The following is a 23,642-nucleotide window of genomic DNA, read 5'->3' as shown; positions in this document are numbered from 1 at the left end:
ACCTTATTTGTTTTGAAAATACCAGTTCTGAAAAGGATACAACATTCGGAAGAAGGGTTAAGGCCCTGGACAGGAGACTGGGGTCCAGTTCCTTTTTCTGCTACAGACTTCCATAGTGCCCTTGGGCGAGTCACTTTATCTCTCTAGTCCTCAGCTCTCTATAGCTAAAATGGTGGAAACAATTAACTCTTTCCTCCCACCCTTGGCTGTTTTGCCTCTTCAAGGCAAGGACTGTCTCATGCAATATGTCTATATGCTGCTTGGAACATTGGGGGTCTAATATCAAGTGGGGCCAGAAGACACTATTATAGTACATATTTTGAAGAATAATATACCTTTAAAAACTTTAGAATGCATTCTTGTAAACAGTGAAAATTACAGGCTACTGTGTACTGCACATAATTAATAAACATGTGCATTTTACCCTAATTTCTACAGGGTATCCTTGTTGAATCTCACAGGAGGCTTTTTCTTTTCTGTTAAAAGCAGAATTTTAACTAACACAGTTTTCTAGGCTGAGTGTGTGTTATCTCATCTCACTTCTAGTATCTCTTTTTTATAATTAAGTAAACCTAAGGGTAAGATTTATTCAAATGATGCTGAAATTACTCATTTGATCAGAGTTCTGTTCCATATCTTGTAAAAGATTCCAAAGCTTGTTCAAGGCTGAATATTTCAAAGCACTGATGCTATATTTCAGCACGGCTTATACTTTCTTTAAGGTTTAAAGAAGTAAATACAACTATTTTTGTGCTTCTGAAAGGTTCCCGATTGTCTCCAGCTATGTCAGAAGCCTTCCATTTATATATAATATATATAAAATCTTTGGGGCCTGAAGAAGGTATCATATTTCATCATCTATTGCTAGTCTCATTGTTTTTTAATGCTTATAAATGAGAAATTCTACTATCAAGGGACATACATGCAGCGAGGAATGGAAGATAAGCCTCTGTCCATAGACTAGCCCCTGGCAGTGCCATGGAGGTGTGCATGCTTTCTGTAAAACACTGTCCCTCTCCCCCATCCCAATGTGCACATCCCTATGCCCTCTGGAAGGAGATCTGAGGGTAGGAGCAGTACTGTTTCCCCACCCAGTCATGACGGAGGGGCATCCAGGCCAAACCTGTGTGGCGTTGTGACCTCATGTGCCAGATTGCAATGTCACTTGATTTTGGGAGTCTTCTCAAATCAGGGGCCCAAGGCAAACTGCTGCTTTTGCGCCCCCATCCCGGATAGCCCTCTAAACACTTTGAGGCTGGTCACCAGAAACTGGGAGGGCAACTGTCCCAGAGAAGGTTGGCTCAATCTTCTATGGAGCATACTTTGATTGGCCTGTGAAGAAGACAGAAAGAAAAAGAAAACTGTCACTGGATAAAAGAGGAACTTTACCTCTCTGCTGAATAGAGGAGGAACTCTCTCTCCATCACTGCTGGCGTTTACTATTGGGGAAGAGACCGACATACTCAGACACTTGCCAAGGTCTTCCTATACTTTCTGAGCTGTAGGGGAAAGTTTAGGTATGATAGACATGCATATAGACCTTTTATTGTTGAGTAATCCTTTTTCTCTTATGCTTTGTTCCTACCGTTAGGATTAAACAATACTTTAGTTCTCCTTCCAGTGATTTTGAACATATATATATTCCACAGTTAGTATATGTCTGCCCAAAGCACTTGAGTTGGAGACTTTGACCAGCAAGTTACTGTAGGTGGCACAGATGCCTCTGCTATTCTCCTGTGTGGAGTCAAAGATATAAAGGGGTAGTTGCTATCTCCTTCTCTAGCTCCTCCTTACAGCTGTGGCAGCAGTTGGAGCTTCCTGTTGCTCTTGAGGAGGTAGGACATCAATTGGACAAAATTAGTGGCATAGATAAGATTGTGGTTGAGCTTTTCAAAGCTACCAAAGAAGCAAAACTCCCATTGTATTTACTGGGAGTTGTTACTTCCCTGGATGGCTTTGGGAAAAAAATCTCAGTTTATGTATATTTTTGTCTGCTTTTATTGCTCTTTCTTTTTCTTTCCATTTCTAGCAGTGGTCCTGAACGGCTATGAATATTATTAGTGCCAATCAATTTTAGGATAACTTAGTTTGTGTATGACTCTGAGCCCTAACTTTTACAAATAATTCACTAGCGGAAATCTGAAGACATTTTGATGTCCTCACTTAAACAATTAACATTTAAAATAAGCAGAACAGTAAACTGCTGCTATGGATTAACATGGTTATCCAGTGTCTACCTAATGCCTTATCCTCAAGACAGTGAGTCTTAATGGAATAGAGAACGGCAAGACATGAGTCTTCTCATGACTGGAATTATAGAACAGAATCCAAAGTCCTTTGAAATGTATAGGTTGACTTCAGAGGGGTTTGGGTCAGATGCATGGAGAGTCCCATACAAGATGTCCCCACAGATGTGTCATAAACTGAATATAGACAATGTGTGTAACTTCAAGTAGATGTCATACGGAAATACAACAGGAGTTTCCAAGATTCTCTGTGTACAGTGTCGTCATGTAACACACAGTGCGTAGCATATAATTTTTTATAGAAATGTGTGGGAGAACGTATTTACAGTAGATTAAGAGAATACATTTTGTTGTTCAGCGGGGGGGGGGGGGTGAAGCTGAAGAGAATTGCTCTCCTGAACAGTGGTTCCTTCTGCCCTCTGGGATGCCTGCTGGAAAATTTCAGAGATATATGACATCTTAATAGTCATTTTCTGCTTTTGTTCCGTAGCCATTTATTCTTGTGCATAGATAACAGGCTGTATCAGTTACTTTAAAAGCAACCTTTTCTTTAAATTTCTGATGCCATGCCAGATACACATTAATTTATAACTGGCTATTTTGCACCAATCCAATTGGCATAGATTATATTTCCCTTCACTTACACTACTGTAAATCTGGACGAATCCCACTGAAATCAATAGAGTTGTACCAGTGCAACAATACCATTGAATTACACTGAGTTATTCCCTCATTTATAGCAGCATAATTGAGAGGAGAATCAGACCCAACAGTCTGGCATTTTTATTAGGTGAAGTGACAGCTGTAGAGTCTGTCTGTAAACCCTAAGCATCTGAGACTTGTATTTTTATTATTATTATTTGCTACTATGTGGTTTTTGAAAGGAGCCTTTAATGCCTTTTCTGTTGGAAAAGTAAATGCTATAACAACAAATCAGAACACTTGTTTACTTCACTTCAAAGTGAATTTCCAGTAGTCTGACTTCTTGGGCGGAATCTTGAGCAGCTCCGTATTTTATTTTTACAGTACATTCTCCCAGATCCTTGCTCAGGAAACAATACACTAATGCCAGCTTGCACTCCCTCTCTACAGCACTGGATTCAACAGGAAAACAGTGGTGAGCCTCATGTGCTTCTATTAAAAGCAAGCTGTTTTATATGTAATGCATATAGTGAATATGTGCCTTTGTGGCTGTTGCTCTGTATTTACTATGATGCAAAATTCCAGCACAGAACACTGTCATTGGTAGAGTCCCCAGTGAGTCAATTCAGAGAACACCTGAAAAATCTATGTGGTCTCTAAACAAGAACATATTTATTATTATGTATCAGGGGGTAGCCGTGTTAGTCTGTATCCACAAAAACAACGAGGAGTCTGGTGGCACCTTAAAGACTAACAGATTTATTTGGGCATAAGCTTTTGTGGGTAAAAAAAACCCACTTCAGATGCATGGAGTGAAAATTACAGATGTAGGCATTATTATACTGACTGTTCTTTTCATTTGTTTCATATTGCTCAACCTCATATCTACCTCTGTCTCCTAAAACAGTGTTCTCAAAGCCGGTCTGCCGCTTGTTCAGGGAAACCCCTGGCGGGCCGGACCGGTTTGTTTACCTGCCGCATCTGCAGGTTCAGCTGATCGTGGCTCCCACTGGCCGCAGTTCGCTGCTCCAGGCCAATGGGGGCTGTGGGAAGCGGCGTGGGCAAAGGGACGTCCTGGCCACCCTTCCCGCAGACCCCATTGGCCTGGAGTGGCAAACCGCAGCCAGTGGGAGCTGCGATTGGCCGAACCTGCAGATGCGGCAGGTAAACAAACCGGTCTGGCCCGCCAGGGGCTTTCCCTGAACAAGCGGTGGACCAGCTTTGAGAACCACTGTCTTAAAACACCTGACCCCAAACACAATTTGAAACTGACCTTATCCCTAAATTCTTACAAAAATAAGCATAGATTACTATTACTCTTATTTTTCTCCTTTATTTTACCAACGTAACACTGTTCCAAGAACAATATAGCTTAATTTAGGGACAAATTAGCAAATGCAGTGAGGACCTGTACGAAAGCCCATTGAGGTCAGTGAGAGTCTGTCCATTGACTTCAGCAGGCTCTGAAGCAGGCCTTAAATAGGCTAAATTCAACTTTCCATCACATGGGTGCAACTCTGGAGTTACTCAATTAAAATTCTGGATCACAAAGTTAGAGAGTTAAGTGGAGTAATTCCAGCTTTTTGACCCATTTGCTGGAGAGCAGAATTTGGTTCCATGCTTTTTAACACTGTATTAAATTTGCCTAAAATATAAGTGTTCAGAATGGGCTTTTTAATTCTATATGTTATATGGGAAAATGAAGAGAAAAGTACTGCTGTATAAGCAGCTTTAAAATGCTTTAGTAACTCTGTTTGTACAGCACCTAACACAAAGGAGCTCCTATCTCTGTGGGGCCTCTAGGTCATACAGAATATAATTACTAATGGAAAATAGTAAAAATCAAGGGTATAATTTATTAATAACATTTTCATCCAGAGATCTCAGTTAAGAAAAGGGGTGTGAGCTTTAGACCATATATGACAGGAAACCTTTTCACTCCAAAGCTTATTTGGAATATGGACATGCTGCTGAAGAAAGTGGTTTCATTACATAATTATAAGACTGCAGTGGATGAATGCCTGAAAATTCATAGCTTTTCTGGACTGACCTGCTAAAGGTGGATTGGATGAACCGGGGTGGCACTGCTTAGAGATTTAAGAGGCCCATGGTATCGAAGTTATGAGTATATCCCATTGATCAGCGTTTTGTGGCACTGCCCTGCATTGCACGTATTTAAGAGGTTAAAGGCGAGGGAATTGTGGCAGACCTTTTAACATCAGTTTTGACATGGAATATCTTTGGGCCAGATCATCAGTTGGTGCAAATAGGCACAAATCTACTCAGTGTAGGATCGAATCCAAAGGATAAAACAGGAAAATCTTTCCAAACACACTTGTGAATGGAATGGAGATTAAAAAAATATAAACATGATATATCCAGAGTTAAGTAAAAGGCCTTTTAAACTCTCTGCACAAGTTCCCAGTTCATTACTGTTAAAACACTTTCATGACTCAGCAATACTATGTCAGAATCTGCATTTCTTGAGGCAACAATTCCGCTGAGTGACTGGCTGGAGGGAGCAGCTTCTGGATTCAGCTTCTGGGAAGCAGACAACAGGTCAATTAGAATAACAGGAGCTGTAGTTAGCCAACAGTGCTCTGACTATCCTGCCCTCCTGAGGGAATAGGCGAAAGTTTGCACCTATATTGACCTGATCCTGTTATCTCAAAACAGAAACAAACTGAAATGGCCAACCTGATCACATGGCTGGGAACAACAATTTATCATGGAAGGGAAACACCATAAATGATTCATCATGTCCATATTTCTCCTACTTAATTCCTGTGGGTGTAGAGAAACAGGGATTTAGAAATGAATGGTGATGCTTCCTAATCACACAGAGCTCCCCTGCAGCTGAATTTACTGCTTCAATCTTTAAAATTAACTCTCCAGATGCCAAACTCAGGAGCTGAAGTCTGAGATCTTTGAACGAGTTTCAGATACACAATGGAGAAGGGGAGAGCAGCAGCCCGGAGCAGCAGTTAGAGAGTGCTCCCAACTAAGAACATTTTAGGAAGAGTGGAGAGCTCAAAAGAAAGAGGTATCTTTTGCACTGCAAGCAAAAAGCTAAGGGAGCAGGCAGTTCAGATGGGGTCTAGAAATAGCTAGGACATCGGAGAGCACTACTGTAGCCGGAGAAGCTAAACATTTCAAGACGATATCTGAGTTCCCGAGGTGAATTCTGGTGGATGATATAGTGTCCACGTGGACCACTGCTGTCCAAAAGATCGATGGCTGCTTCAAGGGGGTGAGGCAGGGAACATTTCTATGCAGTCTTGTTAGGGAAAAAGGGTTTCCCTCCCGTCTAGGGTTGGGAGGGTAGCCTTCCCTGGACTTCTGTATTAGCCAAACAAACACAGAGTCAGGACTCTTAGATAAAATGAGGAACTTTAATGCTAGCAAGTACGACAGCTGAAGGGCTCACCAATTCCTACACAGAGGAATATGGCGAAGTCCAGAACAAAGAACAAGGTAGAGCTTTTATAACTTGGTTCAACATACTTTGTGATATCTCTTCCAGTTCAAACCGGTCAACCCCTGTTGGTCTGAGTCCTGAGGTATGAACATAGAGGCCCATCTGTATAAGGAATTCTTTCCCCAAACGGGGAGTACAGGTTACACATAGTTCAAATTCTTTCTACCCATAAACATAGGGAGAGGACAGACAGGCATAGAAAAAAAGACAGAAGCCTAGCTTTACATGATTATAGGGTAGTTTTCTGGTTCTGTTCTTTATCAGTCTTATGGGTTAGCAGTATGCTATTTGGGCAGTATTGTGGAACCTGTTTTTAGGCGTAAATCTTCCCGTGCAGTCAGGAATGGCCCCCTTGAAGAATTGTTGGATATCCCGGTCTTCTGCCTTGTGACAGGACCATGTAGTGGTCAGGGAAGGCTGCTATAGTTTATGGGCGAAATATGTGTGTCTCGCCACTCTGCCTGGGCCCTGCCATGAGGGTTTAGCCCACAGTAAGCGCAGTGATCGTGAAACCTGTTTATACAGGAGTTTTTCTTCACTGAAAGAGGTCTCCCCTGTGCTGATTTGCCTTGGGAGGCAGCAGGTATCACTTAGAATGCTAAGTGTTACATTGCAAGGTGACTTTCTCCTTTCCAGAGCAAAGGAAGAGAAAAACGTTGCCTCAAGCCTATGGTGGGGCAAGATAAGGCGAAATTCCTGAGTTGGAGCAGTTCCACAGCTCCCACCACCAGAGAGTGAAGATATGTGGCCCGATTCTTCATTACTTTGCATCTTCTATAGTCATTTTATATCTATACAAAGTGGGTGCAATACACCTATAAATTAAAAAGATGGCATGTATACACTCACTTTGTACTTGTTTTGCTCAGTTGTATCATGGCTATATAAGGTGCAAGGCAAGAATCAGGTCCTGTTGTCTCCAAATGTACCCATAAGCAGAGGGGTTGAAGAAGGGCCCTGCCACCATTCCCGGGGAGATGGGGAGGAGATTTTTTGTCAGGTAGGTTCTCTCTTGGTATAGTACAACTCTGCTAATAGTGTGATGTGGTGGTGGGGGGAGACATCAACAATACTTCGCTATAAGAGGGCTCCACAGTACAGGTCAGATCTGAGCTGGTGCAAATCTGTAAAAGTCAGTGGAGCTGAGGATCCAGTAATGCGTGGTTTCCAAACCATTTGACGCATACTGTACGTGTGGCTTACATTACCCAGCTGGAATTCTGATATTATCCTGGAATTCAAATTTTCCTCTGTGCTGTTTGCTGAACAGTGTTCACCACAGCGTTGTCATTGCCATGTGGCTCAAATGAAAAACATCCTTGCTACAGTTTTCCTTCAGAAGTTGCTACTGTTCCTTGTGGCAGAGAATAGAATCTGTGCGCTTTTGTCATCTTAGGAAGCTTTCCTCAAAAGTAAGTTATCGTTGTGGGGATTCAATGGCCGCTGATTTAGTTTTTGAATCACCCAGCGAAATTAAAAAAATGCTTTAATCTCCCTGAAGATTCCCCGAAAAGTCATGAAAATCATTTTGAGATGAAACGCCAAATAGAAAAAAAAAATAAAAATGCTGCAGCAGAAATTTAAAAAGGAATATCCAGCAAGGCAAACACCTGGGGAAAAACCTGACAGCGTGAAGGAGCATAAGGGACAAAACGTTCAGTTGTGTCATTGATTTTGCCATTTTGTAGTTGGCCATCTTTAGACATCCTGGCCCCATTGAAGTCAATGGGAGTTTTGCCACTGAAGAATGGAGCCAGAATTTCACTCCAAAACCTCATTTTGAAGAATTACCTATCACCCCCGTCGTTTAAGTTAGCTGTGAGTGCTCAGTTCTTTTGAAATTCTGCCTCTAATTAGAGGTGCCTGTTGATAAATTGGGCCTAAATCACTAATTAAATATTCATCCACTTTATTTAATTAGAGACATGCTGAGGGGGAGCATGGTTGACATCTGATTTCAGAAAACAGGTATGTTGTAGGTATGCCATGGTAGACCAATCAAATTATTTCCTTTGGGCTTTTAGGTTTGTGTGGCATGTAGGGCTCACTTCAACGGCGTCTGTCTCAACAAACATTTCACAGATTGCAATCAATATGAGTCACCTGAAGTCACAAGGTAATGAGTACCGATAAATCTAAACACTGTCAAACAGTAGCCCCATTTGGCCCTATATGATGGCCAATCAGCTGCCAGAAACTGAGAAATGAAGAAAAACACACTGTTTGTGAATTCTTTGTTCATCTCCAACTAACATTCTCTAAAAGTAAGCAAGGGGTAAGCTAATATTCTGAATATTTAGAGAGAATAATTCATTGAGTGGTTAGGGCAGAAGACTAGAAAGCAAGACTCCTGAGTTTGCAATTGATTGTACCATCCAGGGCCCTTTTAAGTATGTACCTTTACTTCTGCATCTGACAGAACTGGTGCTCTAGAGTCTATTTTTGCCTCTGCAACTGATTGGCTATTTCACCATGGGCCGGGGTGGTGATGACGGAAACCATGTATTTAGGGTTTGTTATAACGACTTCAATCCAGGAGATGCGGCACCACTCCTAGTTCCAGCACCATGGCCAAGGACACCTCGGTTTAGACTCTCTGAGTCTCAGTTTAGGAATAATAATCCTTACCCACTCTAGAGAGATGTTGCGAGCTTAATTAATTGTTTGAGATCCTCAGATAAAAAGGTTCATAGAAATCCAAAGTCCTTTTTATTAGAGAAAGAACAGATTGAACGATATTTGTCAAACGATGTTAGAAATTTATACTGAATAAAATATTCTGTTAATATTTTGTAATTTTTCACTTAACCTAACTCCCTTACAGAAGCTTTTAAACTAAAGAACAGTTTAAGACGATAAAAGGTAGGTATAGTAATATTGCACCAATAAATTCTGCTTATACTAAGGTAAATTCATAGTACTCCATTCATTTCAAGAAGAAAAGGAGGACTTGTGGCACCTTAGAGACTAACCAATTTATTAGAGCATAAGCTTTTGTGAGCTACAGCTCACTTCATCAGATGCATATCGTGGAAACTGCGGCAGACTTTATATGCATCCGATGAAGTGAGCTGTAGCTCACGAAAGCTCATGCTCTAATAAATTGGTTAGTCTCTAAGGTGCCACAAGTCCTCCTTTTCTTTTTGCGAATACAGACTAACACGGCTGTTACTCTGAAACCATTCGTTTCAGTTAGAGAGAAGCAAATAAATAGCAGTGATTAATTTACTTGATGAATGTAGCCACTTTTTTCTGCTCAGAGAATAGCCTCAAGCAGATCACAAATTCCTCACATTAATTCCAGTGATTTACTCAATAGTTATTTTACTCCATAGGTTGACCACATCCAGGTCACTGAAAGTATTTGATACAGCATTTTCTGTTCCCTGACTGGATGATCTTTACTCACCGCCTTATCTAACTCACATTCAAGCCATTGGGAGTCTTTCACTTGAGGAGTTGAGCCTATAGTCAGTACAAGAGAATGAGAAAGCCACAGTGAATCTGAATCTCTTAGGGGGAGGTCACAGATACATGACTTTAGGGGTCACACTAACCTTGCTTGAGACATCATCCTGAGAAAGACTAGGGTGCTGCAAATATATTGGTTGGATACTGAGGTTGAAATGACCTTTCTCCAATTACATTCAAATGAAGTAATTACAGGTCAGTATTGGATGCTAGTCGCGAAGAGCACACTCATTATTATCTTGCTCACTTAACTGCTTCTGTGTTGGGAGTCTCAGGGGTTTTGAGACGCCTGTTCCTTGCTTTGGTATGCAGAGTACCCAACTTATGTGTGACATAAGGCAAGGTGGCCTATTGGGCACTGGACTGAGGCTTGGTGGACCCAACGTCTCGTCTAGTATAGAACATATCATTTGTGGCACAAATACTCCTGCCTGTTACTTTAAAATGCACCGTGTCACAACTACTGAAGCATACAAGCTTGAGTGTTGGCACCAACGGACACTATCATTATCAAGTTTCAGAGTAGCAGCCGTGTTAGTCTGTATTTGCAAAAAGAAAAGGAGGACTTGTGGCACCTTAGAGACTAACCAATTTATTTGAGCATAAGCTTTCGTGAGCTACAGCTCACTTCATCGGATGTAGATGTAGCTCAGGAAAGCTTATGCTCAAATAATATCATTATCAATGCTCCCTGCATCTCCGCTTGAACCCCGTGCACAGTGCTGAGCTATAGTTCCCCCATTGGCCACTGTGTGCTGCTGTACAGCCTGGCTTCAGGCAGTTACGCTGTGCGTTTTTGTTTTTTTTCCCTGCCTTTCCTCTGGCATCTACCCTTGCTGCTGGATGAGGCAAAGCAATAGCTGACAGCTGCTACAGGAGGGGCAGTGGTGGGACAGAAGGTGAGGGGGGCTCAGTAATAGCCTGATCCCCCTGCCAGATCCAAAATCAACCCTCTGCCCCTCAGCCAGACCCATCCCTGCAACCCCAGATACCCACCACCTACCTGCCCTGCCCAGGTGCTAAGTTGTGTGCAGCTCCACGTCCTATCTCCATAGCTCCTTTGGGGTGGGCAGAAGGTGTATTGGAAATAGGCTGAAATTTAAGGTAATTTGCAAATTGATGTAACTTGTTAAATAATGTGTACCGAGTTGCACAGAACAGCTATACTGATATTTGCATTGCGGTAGGGTCTGGAAACCCCAATTGGGGAGTGGGCCCCATTGTGTATGGTGCAGGAGTCTATACATATAGTAAGAGATGTTAACGGCCAAAAGAATTTACAGTCTAAAGCCTCCTGATCCTCCTATCACCTGTATGCATGCTTAGCTTTTAAGCACCTGAGTATTTCCATTGACTTCAGTGGAACTATTCACATACCTGCCGGATCAGGGCCAATATAGACAAAGTAAGAGAGAGTCTGGGGAACTGATGCACACAAAGATTAAATGGCTTACCTACAGTCACACACAACCTATGGCACAGACAAGAACTGAACCCAGATTTCCCAAGTTTCAGTCCAGAGCTTTAACGAGACTAGTCCTCCTCTCTCCGTTGTGTATATTGAGCTGAAGAGATCTAATTTTTAGTGCAAGCAAATAAACATGGAAAAATATTTGCCTATCTTTAATGGAGTTATTCAAGATTTATGCAGGTATGATATAACTGAGATCAGAATCTCTCTCCTGAGAGAGAGAAATATCACCAAGAATTGAAATGTGCAGAAAGAAGATCATAGAATTTATCACTGAACACTTAGGAGCTTTGCAGACTATATATGTTTGGTTATGTGTCTGAATGAACGATGATTACATTTTAGTCATGTTTGCCCTGACTGCACAGTCTCTGGAATAGTGTTTATTGCAACTCAACATTTATTGTAAATCTTTCCAGCTTCACGGAGTGATTTTTTTTTTTGTTTATGTATGTCACTAAAAAGTGGTGGAAAGTTTATGTCCAAAAATGGAAGACTGTCTGAAAACTATTTCCTTCCATTATTTTTATTTTTTCAATCCCAAAATGAGCTTGTCATCTATAGTGACAGTACATTTTTCAGGGGGTTATTTCAGGTCCATCACTGTGCCTATGTTAGTATGGTAGTTTCCATTACTTCCTGGTTTATTTCTAGAAAAGGTGCTGTAAAGGTGCTAGCTGCATGATTTCCGTAGGAATATTGACTACTCTTATCTGTTTCTTGCTTACCCTGGCTTTGTACAATAGTTCCCATCTTTATAGAGTCGGTTCACAACTCTGGTAACATATGCATCCTGAACTAACAGCATTAAGGTATATTATCTCCGGTTAGAGATGACAGCAGCAGCCTATGACTAAGGCCCTACTTAACATGCAGTTTGCGGAAATTGCAGATTCTGCAATATCTGGCGTTTGCTGCAGTTTTGACAGCGGGAGCCCTGCTGTGTGCGGGCTGACAGTGGGAGCTCCAGCTGCACCGAGGCTGAGAGCAGGAGCCCCTGCTCTCAGCCCATGTTCCTACTGGCAGCCCTGGGCCCCCACTCTCCACTCCGGGCTGCTCACAGTGGAAAATCGTGGAAAAGCAATAATGGAATTTATTACCGCAAATAATGTCTATTATTACTTTTCCGCAATTTTCCATGTCCACAAATCAGAAGCAAATTTTTGACAATCATCCTGCAATTCAAGTAGGGCCTTAACTATGACCAGTGTGCACCTCTCCCCACCACTTTTCTTTCTAAGTAATTTCCCTTATTGTTAAATAAACAGAAACATTTTCTACATTTCATATTGCTATGGACTAACCACTAAGCAAAACCTTTGTGGTTATGATGAAGCTTTTCAAAGCCCCTACTATGTAATTCCTTGAGGAAATGTACTAAATTTTAGAACAGAGATCAGCTTGTGTCTTTTGCTAATTCCCTATTTGTTTCTAGTCATGATAAGTGACCATAAAAATGGATCTTTATTTATTGTATTGCAGTAGCATCTATGAGCCCTAGTGATTGACCAAGACTCCCTGGTGCCAACTCAGAGTTCCTCCTACCCAAGCATTCAGGTCTTGAGCAGTCCAGGCAAACAACACATGTTACAACAAAGCTTAAACTTGTTCTTCATAATAATTTAAAAAAACATTATTAGCTGCCTATTTAATTTTAAAAACAGCAAAAAATATCCACTTCCCTTTCCATGTCTTGTAAGGAGTCTTGAAGTTTAAATCTCCTCAGTGTGATAGATATGCTTGCTTTGATCTGCTTAGCTCTTGGAAGTCCAGGGGCTCTGGGCTGCTGGCCCCGTGCTGCCCGGAGTCCTTAGGGACAGCTCTGTCCACCATTAGGGAATTTTTCCCTGAGATCCCCCTGTAACATTTTGGGAACCACTGATATAGAGAGTTAGGGTCCCTTTAATGTCTAATCCAAACTTCACATGCTGAACTCTTTTGCAGTGCACTGATATATATAAATGTGCAAACAGTGTACTCCAACATGTTAGGTATGTATATTTCTAAACTGTACTGGTCATATCAGTTATACAAGCGCTATATTAAACCCATTGTAAAGCCAAGCTTAAAGCTGAAATTCTGCTATGCAGAAAAGGAAATAGTTTCTTTTGATATCTCCTAATCCTGTTATAATTCTTGACAGAATAATCATTTACTGGCACATGAATTCCTAAAGGGAAGAACCATATTGAATTTTTCAGCATTTTATTTTTCATAGAATGCACATTAAATAAGGCTTAACTTAAATAATAATAATAATACAACTTGGGAAGAGTAACTATTGCATAATATTATATTTTTTGTTTTCTGCTTCTTTACCGTACTAGTTTCCCCAGGGAAATAAAGACAAGGAATAAGATCTTCCCCCTGTTTTTTTCCTTTTGGTTTTATTGCCAAGTTAATATTCAGTGGTCACCGTTTAAAAATCAAATCTGAGAAATGGTATCACACTACGGTCTCTGAGATACCTCAGCTATTTGCTAAACAAATAGAAAAATGTTACAATATCTTAGATAAGTGTATGGTAACTATTGTTAACTAACCTTTTTAAGGCGTCTCCTGTACCCATTAAATATATAAAAATAAATGGTAGGATTTTACAAAGCACCTGTCTGAGTTAGGAGCACAAATACCATTGGTACTTCTGAAAATCACACCTCGTTATACGTTTTCCTCTTTGAGTGAAATTCTGCCCTATGTAGACAGCCAGCACAAGGCTCCTGTATAACCCAGTGGTCAGCATGTGCTAGGGTTTCCCAGTCCACTGAGGAGACGAGTCTGTTGCAACCCTTGTTATGGAGCCTGACTCTCTAACTCAAGCTGGAGAGAGAGAGAGAGAGAGAGAGAGATGAGGGTTGGTGAGAAAATAGGAATTCTATTTCACAAACTATTTTGAGGTTTTGATAATTTGTGTTGGAATTGGTGTGTGTGTGTATTTAAAAAAAAAAAAAAAAAGAGAGAGACTCCAACTCCAGAGATTAGGGCATTCAGCAGAGTCAGAGCAGGAATGTGAAGCTGGGTCTCCTATGTCCTCTGAATGCCCTAACCGTGGGGCTATTGACCAGCACTTGTAGAGGCATACGTGTCTAGCTCTGGAGGTGCCTTCGTCCTTGGTATGTTGGCTAAGATGGTGGCCCTCGTATGCACCAGTTAAGGTTCACTTAAGATCTCAAGTTTCGTATCGAATGAAAAGAAAGGAACTTCATCAGAGGCGAGTGCTTCTAATATGGTATTGTTCCTCCAGCAGTGGCTGGGAACTTCAGGAAAAAAGTAGGGAGGGGGAAAGAAAAACCCATTGTACGCTGGGTCATTTGTATCATCCTGTGGTAGGAATAGATGGAAGGAAATTATTTTCCAGTCCCCGTAGACTCATGGGACTTGAAATTTCTTAATTTTTTTATTTCATTTTTTTAATTTGATCTAGCATATGTGTGACACAGCTACAAATGTGTGAATTATGTAGAGATTATAATTTACTTAATAAAGCAGTGCTTAGTATACTCAGTTAATCCTCTAGTCATCTCACTGGTTAAAGATTAAAGTAAATAGACCATACTCAGAGCAAGTCTACTTCAGCAACAGCTAAAGAAACTGGAGCATCCACTCTGAATAATCTGAATTAAGTATAGAATGACCCTATGAACTGCCATATAAGGAATAAATCTGTGCATGTTTGCTGTGATTAGATGTGAACTATTTTATTTTTATATTTGGCAACGACACTGGTGTTAATACACCTGTTCTAGCAAAACATGTCATCTTTAATAACCACAGATAGTCAGGATGTTCATTTTACTTTCATCTATCTCCATTTGGAAAGACTTAATATTTGTTTAGATTAAGTAAATCATCATTTTCTCTTCTGTCACGCTTAACCTCAATGTATTACAAAAGCAAATGAGGTTATTCGCTGTGTTTCAAAGTATGCTAGCTATAAAGTATTGCTTCATAACTAATGATTGGTGGAGGACTCCCGCCAATGCAGGGGAATCTTTGAGTGGCATAGGGACCCACCGTAGCTCCTATGCCCTCTCTCAGTCCCGACTGATGCCTGGCGTAGGGGCTGTGGTGAAGGGAAAGGAGGCACAGTCAGAGCATCAAAGTCAGAAAGTCTGACAACTTGCAGGGAAGGTTTCCAGTCTATCTCATAATGTCACACCATTCCTATTCACACACTCATGCATCAGCCACCTATACACTTGATCTTAATTTTGTCCACATGCATTGACATTAAATACTAGAACTGGCTGGAAAAAAAAGGCCCAGAATTGTAAAAAACAGAATTGAAAAATTTTGGCTTGCTTTACTAAATTCCATATGATGTATATTTCTGTCTTTTATAGGCTGTGTAGAAATATATACCCTAGGTTTCATAAAGGAATACAGTCAGTATAAGACATTATTATGTTTTACTAGAAGTGGAATATTCCAAGTGACATTAACCCCAGAGCAGAAGTTTCTCAAGGCCACATGCTTCAGTATGTTTCGTTTCAGCCTTTAGGCCCTGATCATAGAAAACCTTTTTTCTTTGCTTAACTTTATGCACTACGAGTATCCCCGTTAGCTTTAATGGGGTTATGTATGTGCTTATGTGTTAGCAGAATGAGGACATTAATGTTTAAGTGATGCATGTGGTTTTGGGTAATTTTTAACTTAGCTGCTTTATGTACCATCATGTAATGTTGCAAAATCTCTAGCTATCTAAGCGAAGAACCTTTTTTCCTTTTCTTTTCATGTTCCCATATCTATGTTTTTGGAAGCTTGTGTTTAAATAGTTTAGGCCTTTTCTTTTCTTTTGTCTCTCTCTGACTTTGAATAACCTTGCCTTGTGGTCAAGAAAGCAAATGATTAGTCCAGGTGTATCACGTAGAGAAATGCTTAAGTTCTAAAGTCAATGTAGGAAATAGTGAATCATCCGCGACTGCAGAAAATAAGGTCATAAAGTTCAAGGTTGATCTGTTGTATGCAAAGAAATACTAAAAATACTGTAGGCTTCCTTCACTCGCTAGATATTTCTACCAACTATCAGAGATTCTGTGGCATTTCAGAAATCACCTGGGATATTTTTTGAACCAGACAGACCGAATAAAAATGACTACAAAGAAGTCTAGATGTTCACAAACTGCATCTTGTTGGCAGCTCTACTTACAAAGCTAATAGAAATGTGAATCATGTTAGCTGACGGTACATTTTATATAAGGAAGTCAACACTGTGGGACACATTAGCTTTTCCTTCTCCTGCTGTATTTAATATAGTTTTTGCACACTAAAGTTTGAGAAAATTTATATTGTAATAAATCATAGGCCATCGAGGAACTCACATTTGGGAACATCACAGCTGCTCTGAACTTCCCAGTCACACAGTAGATATGTAACAGGCTAGCCTTCCCCTTTAAGGGCCTGACGACTTGGGACCACCCAGCTGTGGTTGATTATCCGACCCAACTGGGAAGGGGTCAGGTGTTCCGGTCTGAGGGGGTTCAGTAGGAGAGAAGATGGCTCCTGTGACTAGCCTGGGAGCAAAGAGATAGGTGGAGGGCAGGAAGCAAAGTGAAAGGCCTCGGAGAGCTGACAGCCGATATTGATTATGAGTTTTGTGTTCCTTGGTGAGTTTTGTTTGAATTAATAAAACGGCGCCCTGGAAAAAGGGTCTGAAAGACTCTGGGAATGGTGGTGTGTCCTTCATGGGCTGGGGAGACAGGCCTGCACCTCACACGTGGTGTAGACTCTGGGCAGGTGACTGGACCCTGAACGAAGGGAAACTGAGGCTGGCAGCTAGGCTGAAGCCAGACCTGGTAGGTAGCACTGGGACAGGATTCAACTCAAGGTTCTCCTGCTCCAGAATCACAGACTACCCAGATACTTGAGCTTCCACATGTATACAATAGAACACTTCATACTTCATCCTGTAGAGGGTAGTGACACACATACACAGTATTTTCAGATGGCCTTGAACTGAAACATTATATCTAATGCACATGCACATTTTTGGGAGGGAATTCAGTGGGTTTTTTTGCTGGGGACTTGGCTCACACCTGGAGGATGTTTGTCTAGACAAACATGGAGGATGTTTGTCTAGATCAATTTCTGATGTGGCCCCAGTAGTACAAATTTTGAGTCCAGCTGCTTTAGTGTGATTTATTCCAACTAGGCTAAAATTTCGTTTGTTTGGAATGAGAAACTTCAACAACACAACAAGCAAACAAGCCCAGTGATTCTGCCTCGCACCTTAAAGTTGGCCTGTATTTTTATCCTTTTTTTTGGGGGGGGGGGTATTGCTTAGTGACAGTGTATGCATGTCTTCCAAAAGCAGGCTGTAGTCAGTTGTAAATAGCTTCTCTGAATAAGGGCCTTCTACACTCTACAGCCATGAAATTGTTTGCTGACTTCGCTTATTCATCTCTAAAATGTTGGTAGTCGTGGACAGTGAAGACAGGCTATTGTCATCTCCCAGCATCACATGCAGACTGGGGTCCTTCCACCCAAATTGCTCTCACAACATGAAGAGGACTTCAAGGGCTACCTGTCTCGACTCAACAGAGTCTCTGAAAGTGAAGGTTTACTATGGTATTGTGCTGAATGTAATGAGCTTCTCATTGATGGTGGGATGAACGGAAAAAGTTAACCGTGGCCATCAGAACCAGTTGAGTTGACACACTCAGTGTTGTGCTCTGTTTTGGTCATTTACTCTACAGGTAACAGAACCCACAAACTTTTTCAGAGGATGCTGCTGTGCTGGAACTGAATTTATCTACGTCAGTACTCCTTTTGGGCTGACAGTCTGAAACTGGGAAATGATATTACACATTTCTGCTACAATTATTAGGATTCTGCTGTGGTTTAAAGTCATTTTAGAGTAACAGAGACTATATTTCTCCATCACAGAACTGGGGCTTTACACATTCAGAAACAACTGGAACCATTCAAATTCTCTTTCCATAACTTTAGAAGAGGAGAATTATTTTCCACCTCACCTGTTTTATATTGGCTACATGTACAGTACCAACACATCGAAGCCTCAGATTAATTCACTTGTCCTCAAGAGAAGCATAAAAGCCTCTATATTGAGAGATGGAATTTGAAGTGCACTCCAATCAGAAAATACTCTGACTTTATCTTTTATGCATACGTATAACACTGAGGTACATTCAGCAAAAATACTGCTGTTTCGATTACGTCTAAAGAGCATAAAACATGTGAAGTAGTCACAGTAGTGACAATTATTTTTGGCTGTTTTCTGGGTCAACACATGCATGTTATCATGGGTTATTGCAAATTAATGCCATTTGTGATTGTGGTGCTTTTCAGTGGAAATAATAACTTTTATGTAATACATTAAATGATACCCTGTCTTATATCTGCTAGAAATAGCTTGGAGCATTATTTAGAGGGGCAAAAATAAAATTGCTAGTTTGAAAGCTAAAATGACCATTTCCCATCTTAAGACTTCAAAATACAGTATTCATGCATAGTATACTTTGGAAATATGGATATCCCTGTATTCTTGGGGAAACTGAGGCAGAGAGCCATTAAGGGGCTTTCCCAAGGTCACCCATTGAACCAGCCTAGATCTGGCTCCCAGTTTGGTGCAAACCTGGAGAGATGACATCCTTACAGACGGTCCCACCTATATGCCTCAGCCAAATTCTTGTAGGATTTAGAGGGGGGTTCAATTTCCCATACCACTTAATGAAAAATATTAAATGAAAGTGGATAATAATGAATTTCTGTAACATGTCAACTTCGTAATGGATCATCTCCATTAAACCAAATGGAGATAATTTAAATACTAAAATGCATGGCACTTTGTCATTAAATTATAAGAGACATAAGAAGTGAGGGTCTTTTGTGTAATTCAGGATGAATATACCCCTAAAGGTGTTAATGAGACATGAATATATGAGCCTGAGGATATTTTAAAATGTATATTGAAGCAATCATTCTTGATATGTTGTAGAATATGAATCATGTGATTTCTGACATTCAGGGATAGTCCAGGCTCTTCATCAAATATTTCCTACTGTCACTTTTCAGTGGAAGACCCATTTAATCAAGGAGCTGAATTTGACAAGAAAATTTCTGTCCAGTATCAAAGCAACACTCAAGCTTCCTTGGAAACATTATTTTAAAATGTACAGCTCCCTGACCCGTACTTACCCTTTCCTCAACTAGTGTCTCTGTGTGCACCTTTCTTCTTTGATTGAAAGGTCTATAATGAATCAGAAATGGATATGAACCAGGAAAATTACAACAGGGAGAATAGGGCAAAAGCTGGGTTAGAGAACACAGCTGTATTTTTAATTACCTTTTCTAAAGCAATAACTCTGGAGTGCTGCTGATCCACTTGATGAAGGCATTTGTTGTATGTCACAGACGATTCATAGTATAAATTCAAGGAAAATGTTAACAATAACATTGCAGTGCTTGAGTAAGTCTAACAAAGATAAAGACAGTTTGTTTTTAAATCTGCAGCTCCCTGTTTACATTTCCCTGGTGAAATTAAAAAAAAAAAAAAAAAAAAAGCTGTATAATGCAGGGTTTGGGACCCTAATAGGAAGTGATTGGAGCTATTAATTTTCTTTCACTATTAATACTGCAAGATACCATACCATTAATTCTCATAGACAGAGAGAGACTCACTCCTGCAGAGGGGTGGCACAAGCCTATGGATTACCTAAGTCTCAGCTAAAATCTATTTTGAGGCCTGGCATGAGATTTAAGGAATTCATAGGCCTTGTGCTGACTCTTTCTCCACGGGAGTGAGTTTCATCCATAAAGGTATTTCTAATCCACCACACAGTGAGACCCAGATACTCAAATATGGGCATCTACCCACACTGAAATCATTGGGAGATAGGCATCTGAATAACTTTGAGGATCTGTGCCTCACTGACTTGCATTGGGGTACCCTTTGCATCCCTTTACTCCAGCTGTCTCAGGGCACTGTGGCCTGATGTTCAATCATTTCTCAGGTATGGGAATGGATGTGTCTTGTGCTGTGGATGGCAATAGCATATCACCCCTTTCATGTAAGGATCATTCTTAACCTTCTTTATAAAAATTAACTAATGATGCTTCAGAACACCTCAGACAGGTAGATCTAGTAATATCTGTTTTACACATGGGGAGACCAAGGCCTATGGAGCTTATGTGATTTGCCTATGGTCATGCAGCATGGGGGCCTCTGATCCACTTAGTGCTTACAATGGTTGTGCCAAGGGTTGACTGGCAGAGCTGCCATGCATGAGTGCCTGCATGTCTCCTGTGCACTATATAGCTAGCCTCCAAACTGGCGCATGCAGAGCTAATGCAGAAGGTCAGCTTGGAGGCAGGCTGTGAGTAGTTCAGGATACGACATACAGGAATGGTTATGTGGATACCCATGTATATGAATCAAGTGGCCCCAGTGACCCATGCAGTGCTTGTAGGCTGTAATAGTTGTTGTGGAGGGGTTATGTGGCAGCCCTGGGTTTTGAGCAGTAGTGAATTTCACTTCAGCCTGGCCACACTCCACCTGTATAGTACCCAAATACCCACCAGTATGTTGATAGACTGGATTTCATCATAGTGAGCTAGGAATAGAACCCAGGTACTCACGCTTGTTTCCCAGTTTCAGACTATTCACTGTCTTTGTTGTAAATATATGATGACACACTACCATAAATGTGGCAGTGTGGACTAGTGCTTAGAGTAGTAGACTGGGACTCAGGACACATTGACTCTATTCCTGGCTCTGCCACTGGTCATAGGTGATCTGGGACAAGTCACTTCACCACTCCGTGCCTCAGTTTCCCCATCTATAAAATGGGGATAATGATACTAAGTGCTTTTGTAAAGTGCTTTTAATTTTAAAGTGGTTTATGTCTTTATATTCTCAAATGTTAATTAAGCTGATAAGCTTTCTATGAGTGCCTTCAATTTACTTAAGTTCAATTAGGCAGAGTATTCAGTGTTCTTGGAGATTTATTCTAAATTCTGATTACTAGAAACATCAGAGTAATTTGCACGCACAACTTCACTGCATGTAACAGACCATAGAGTCTATCGTTGTTGTTTGCTAAGAAGCAAAAAAAGCCTTGCTGCCAAATTGTTGGAAACCTCACTCAATGGGAAAAGATCAATATATGATTTATACTATATAAACCAAATCTTGTATGATTTAACAATTTTTTTGAAAAGTTCATAATGTTTATATTACCCAGAAGGCCATATTGTGCCATTTCCTTTTTTCTTCAAGAAGCTGTTCTGCTCATCACCATGAATTATAATTTATATCCTTTAAAATAGAGCCAGCTGAAATCTTTCTAATATTTTCTCATTGAAACAATAGTGATATTAAAACGCAACCCAACAACAAAACTCAAAACTTTGTCAAAACTTTTATTTTTAAAGTTTTCCTTGTTTTGACAAACTCCCAAAACAACTTTTTTCATGTTTCCCTCCTCCTTTCCCACCCCTTTTTAAATTGTGCATGTGTGTTCGGGGGGGGGGGGGGGGGAGTAAAAATCATTTATTTTTCATGAATGTTTTGAAACTTTTTCTTTCATAATTCAAAGCTTCATTCATACCAAATGTGGAATGAAATTGTACAATCAAATAAACAATGTTTGGGGAATTAAATGGGACTGAAATAGTGAGCTGATTTTCTTCATTGGAGTGTGTGATCTGATTCTCCCATTTCTCTCCAAGAAAAAAGAAAAGGAGTACTTGTGGCACCTTAGAGACTAACCAATTTATTCATCCGATGAAGTGAGCTGTAGCTCACAAAAGCTTATGCTCAAATAAATTGGTTAGTCTCTAAGGTGCCACAAGTACTCCTTTTCTTTTTGCGAATACAGACTAACATGGCTGCTACTCTGAAACCTCCCATTTAAGAGGGAGCAGCACACCTGTGGCTGGTCAGCTGACCCTGTTTAGGTTTAAGAGGGGGGCACCTGGGCCTACAGCCTGAGAGGGGAGTTAGTGTGTTTGTAGGAGAGGGATGTTCCCTAGGAGGGGAGATAGTGGTAACCTGCTGGGGAAAAAGGAGTGTCATGGGTGTCACTGCTTAGTGAACAGAATGCAGAAGATTCCAGCAGGAAGCCCTGAAGCAGCGAGGGCTGAGAGGTAAAGAGGAAAATCCCCAGGGTGGACTGAGGAACTAGCTTGAATAATTTGGCCTATGTTGGTAAAATAAAGCTGCCTGGGGAGAGTCTTTGGGTGTGGCAGTGGGCTGTTTATGAGCTGTGGAGAAGGCTGACCTATTACAGAACTTGAATAGGTGGTGATGTTGATGTGGGGGATGTCTAGCACCAATTTCTACACATGAGTATCCTTTGCAAAGATAGCAAAGGCACTGTATGGGACTGCTGTATATGCTGCACACAACACTTGCTCTGAATTGTGTGATATATCACTTATTTTCCTACAACTGCCTGCCTAGCCCAGTCACTGTGAGTGTACTCTCTGCAAAAGAAGAAAGCTGAACAAATTCTTCTGATGTCTCCTTACACTGTTATAATTCTTGACAGAATAACTATTTATCAGCAAATGAATTCCTAAAGGGAAAGAAGTACATTGAATTTTTCTGCATTTCATCTTTCATAGAATATAGCAGAATCCTCAGTATAGATATCATTGGAAAGCAGGGAGTGGTCTTATTGAATTGAGAGCTAAAGTTCAGGTTTTTTTAATAATTCATAAGTGGTTTTGTTTTGTTTGGATTTTTTTTTTTAAAGTCAATCTACTTACTTTTCCCAGAGAAGCTGAAGTGCTGATACACTTGTGGGCTTATTGGAGGTGATCTAACATACCTGCTGGAGGAATGGGTGGTTTTGGAACATTGGAAACATAGCAATCCAAAGAAGTTGGGAGTATATTAATTTAAGTATTTATGGGATGGTAGAAACTGTATGACCTGTTGTGAGACAGTGGCATGTGTAGGGGTACAATTCAAAGGCTCCCTTTCCCCTTTGTGAAGTGGGGGTTACACCATATGTGCTTTACCATTTTCTTTGAAGTTTTGCAAGCATCACTCATTTCAGCAATTCTCTCTCTATCAGAGGTGTTGGTGGACAAGACATTCATTCAGTAGGAAAACAGACATGACCCAACTGTACCCTTGAATACGTGTTTTCCCATAGTTACACCTATATATTTGCAGTCCTACTTCTCACATCTAGGTCCCCAAACTGGCCAGCCCAAGTCCACATTTGGGTGCTGTAGTATGCAACTATTTGTCTTATACATCTAATTACCTATTGGATCATTTAAATATAGTAATGAAGTGTTCAATTTAGGATTTTTAAAAAGGGGTCTTCCTATCTGAGTATTTGCAATCCACAAGAATCTGCCA

The sequence above is a fragment of the Lepidochelys olivacea genome (genome assembly GCF_965140295.1).
Source record: "Lepidochelys olivacea isolate rLepOli2 genome assembly, chromosome: 14".
Classification (NCBI taxonomy): Eukaryota; Metazoa; Chordata; order Testudines; family Cheloniidae; genus Lepidochelys; species Lepidochelys olivacea.
This window is presented reverse-complemented; position numbering follows the sequence as displayed.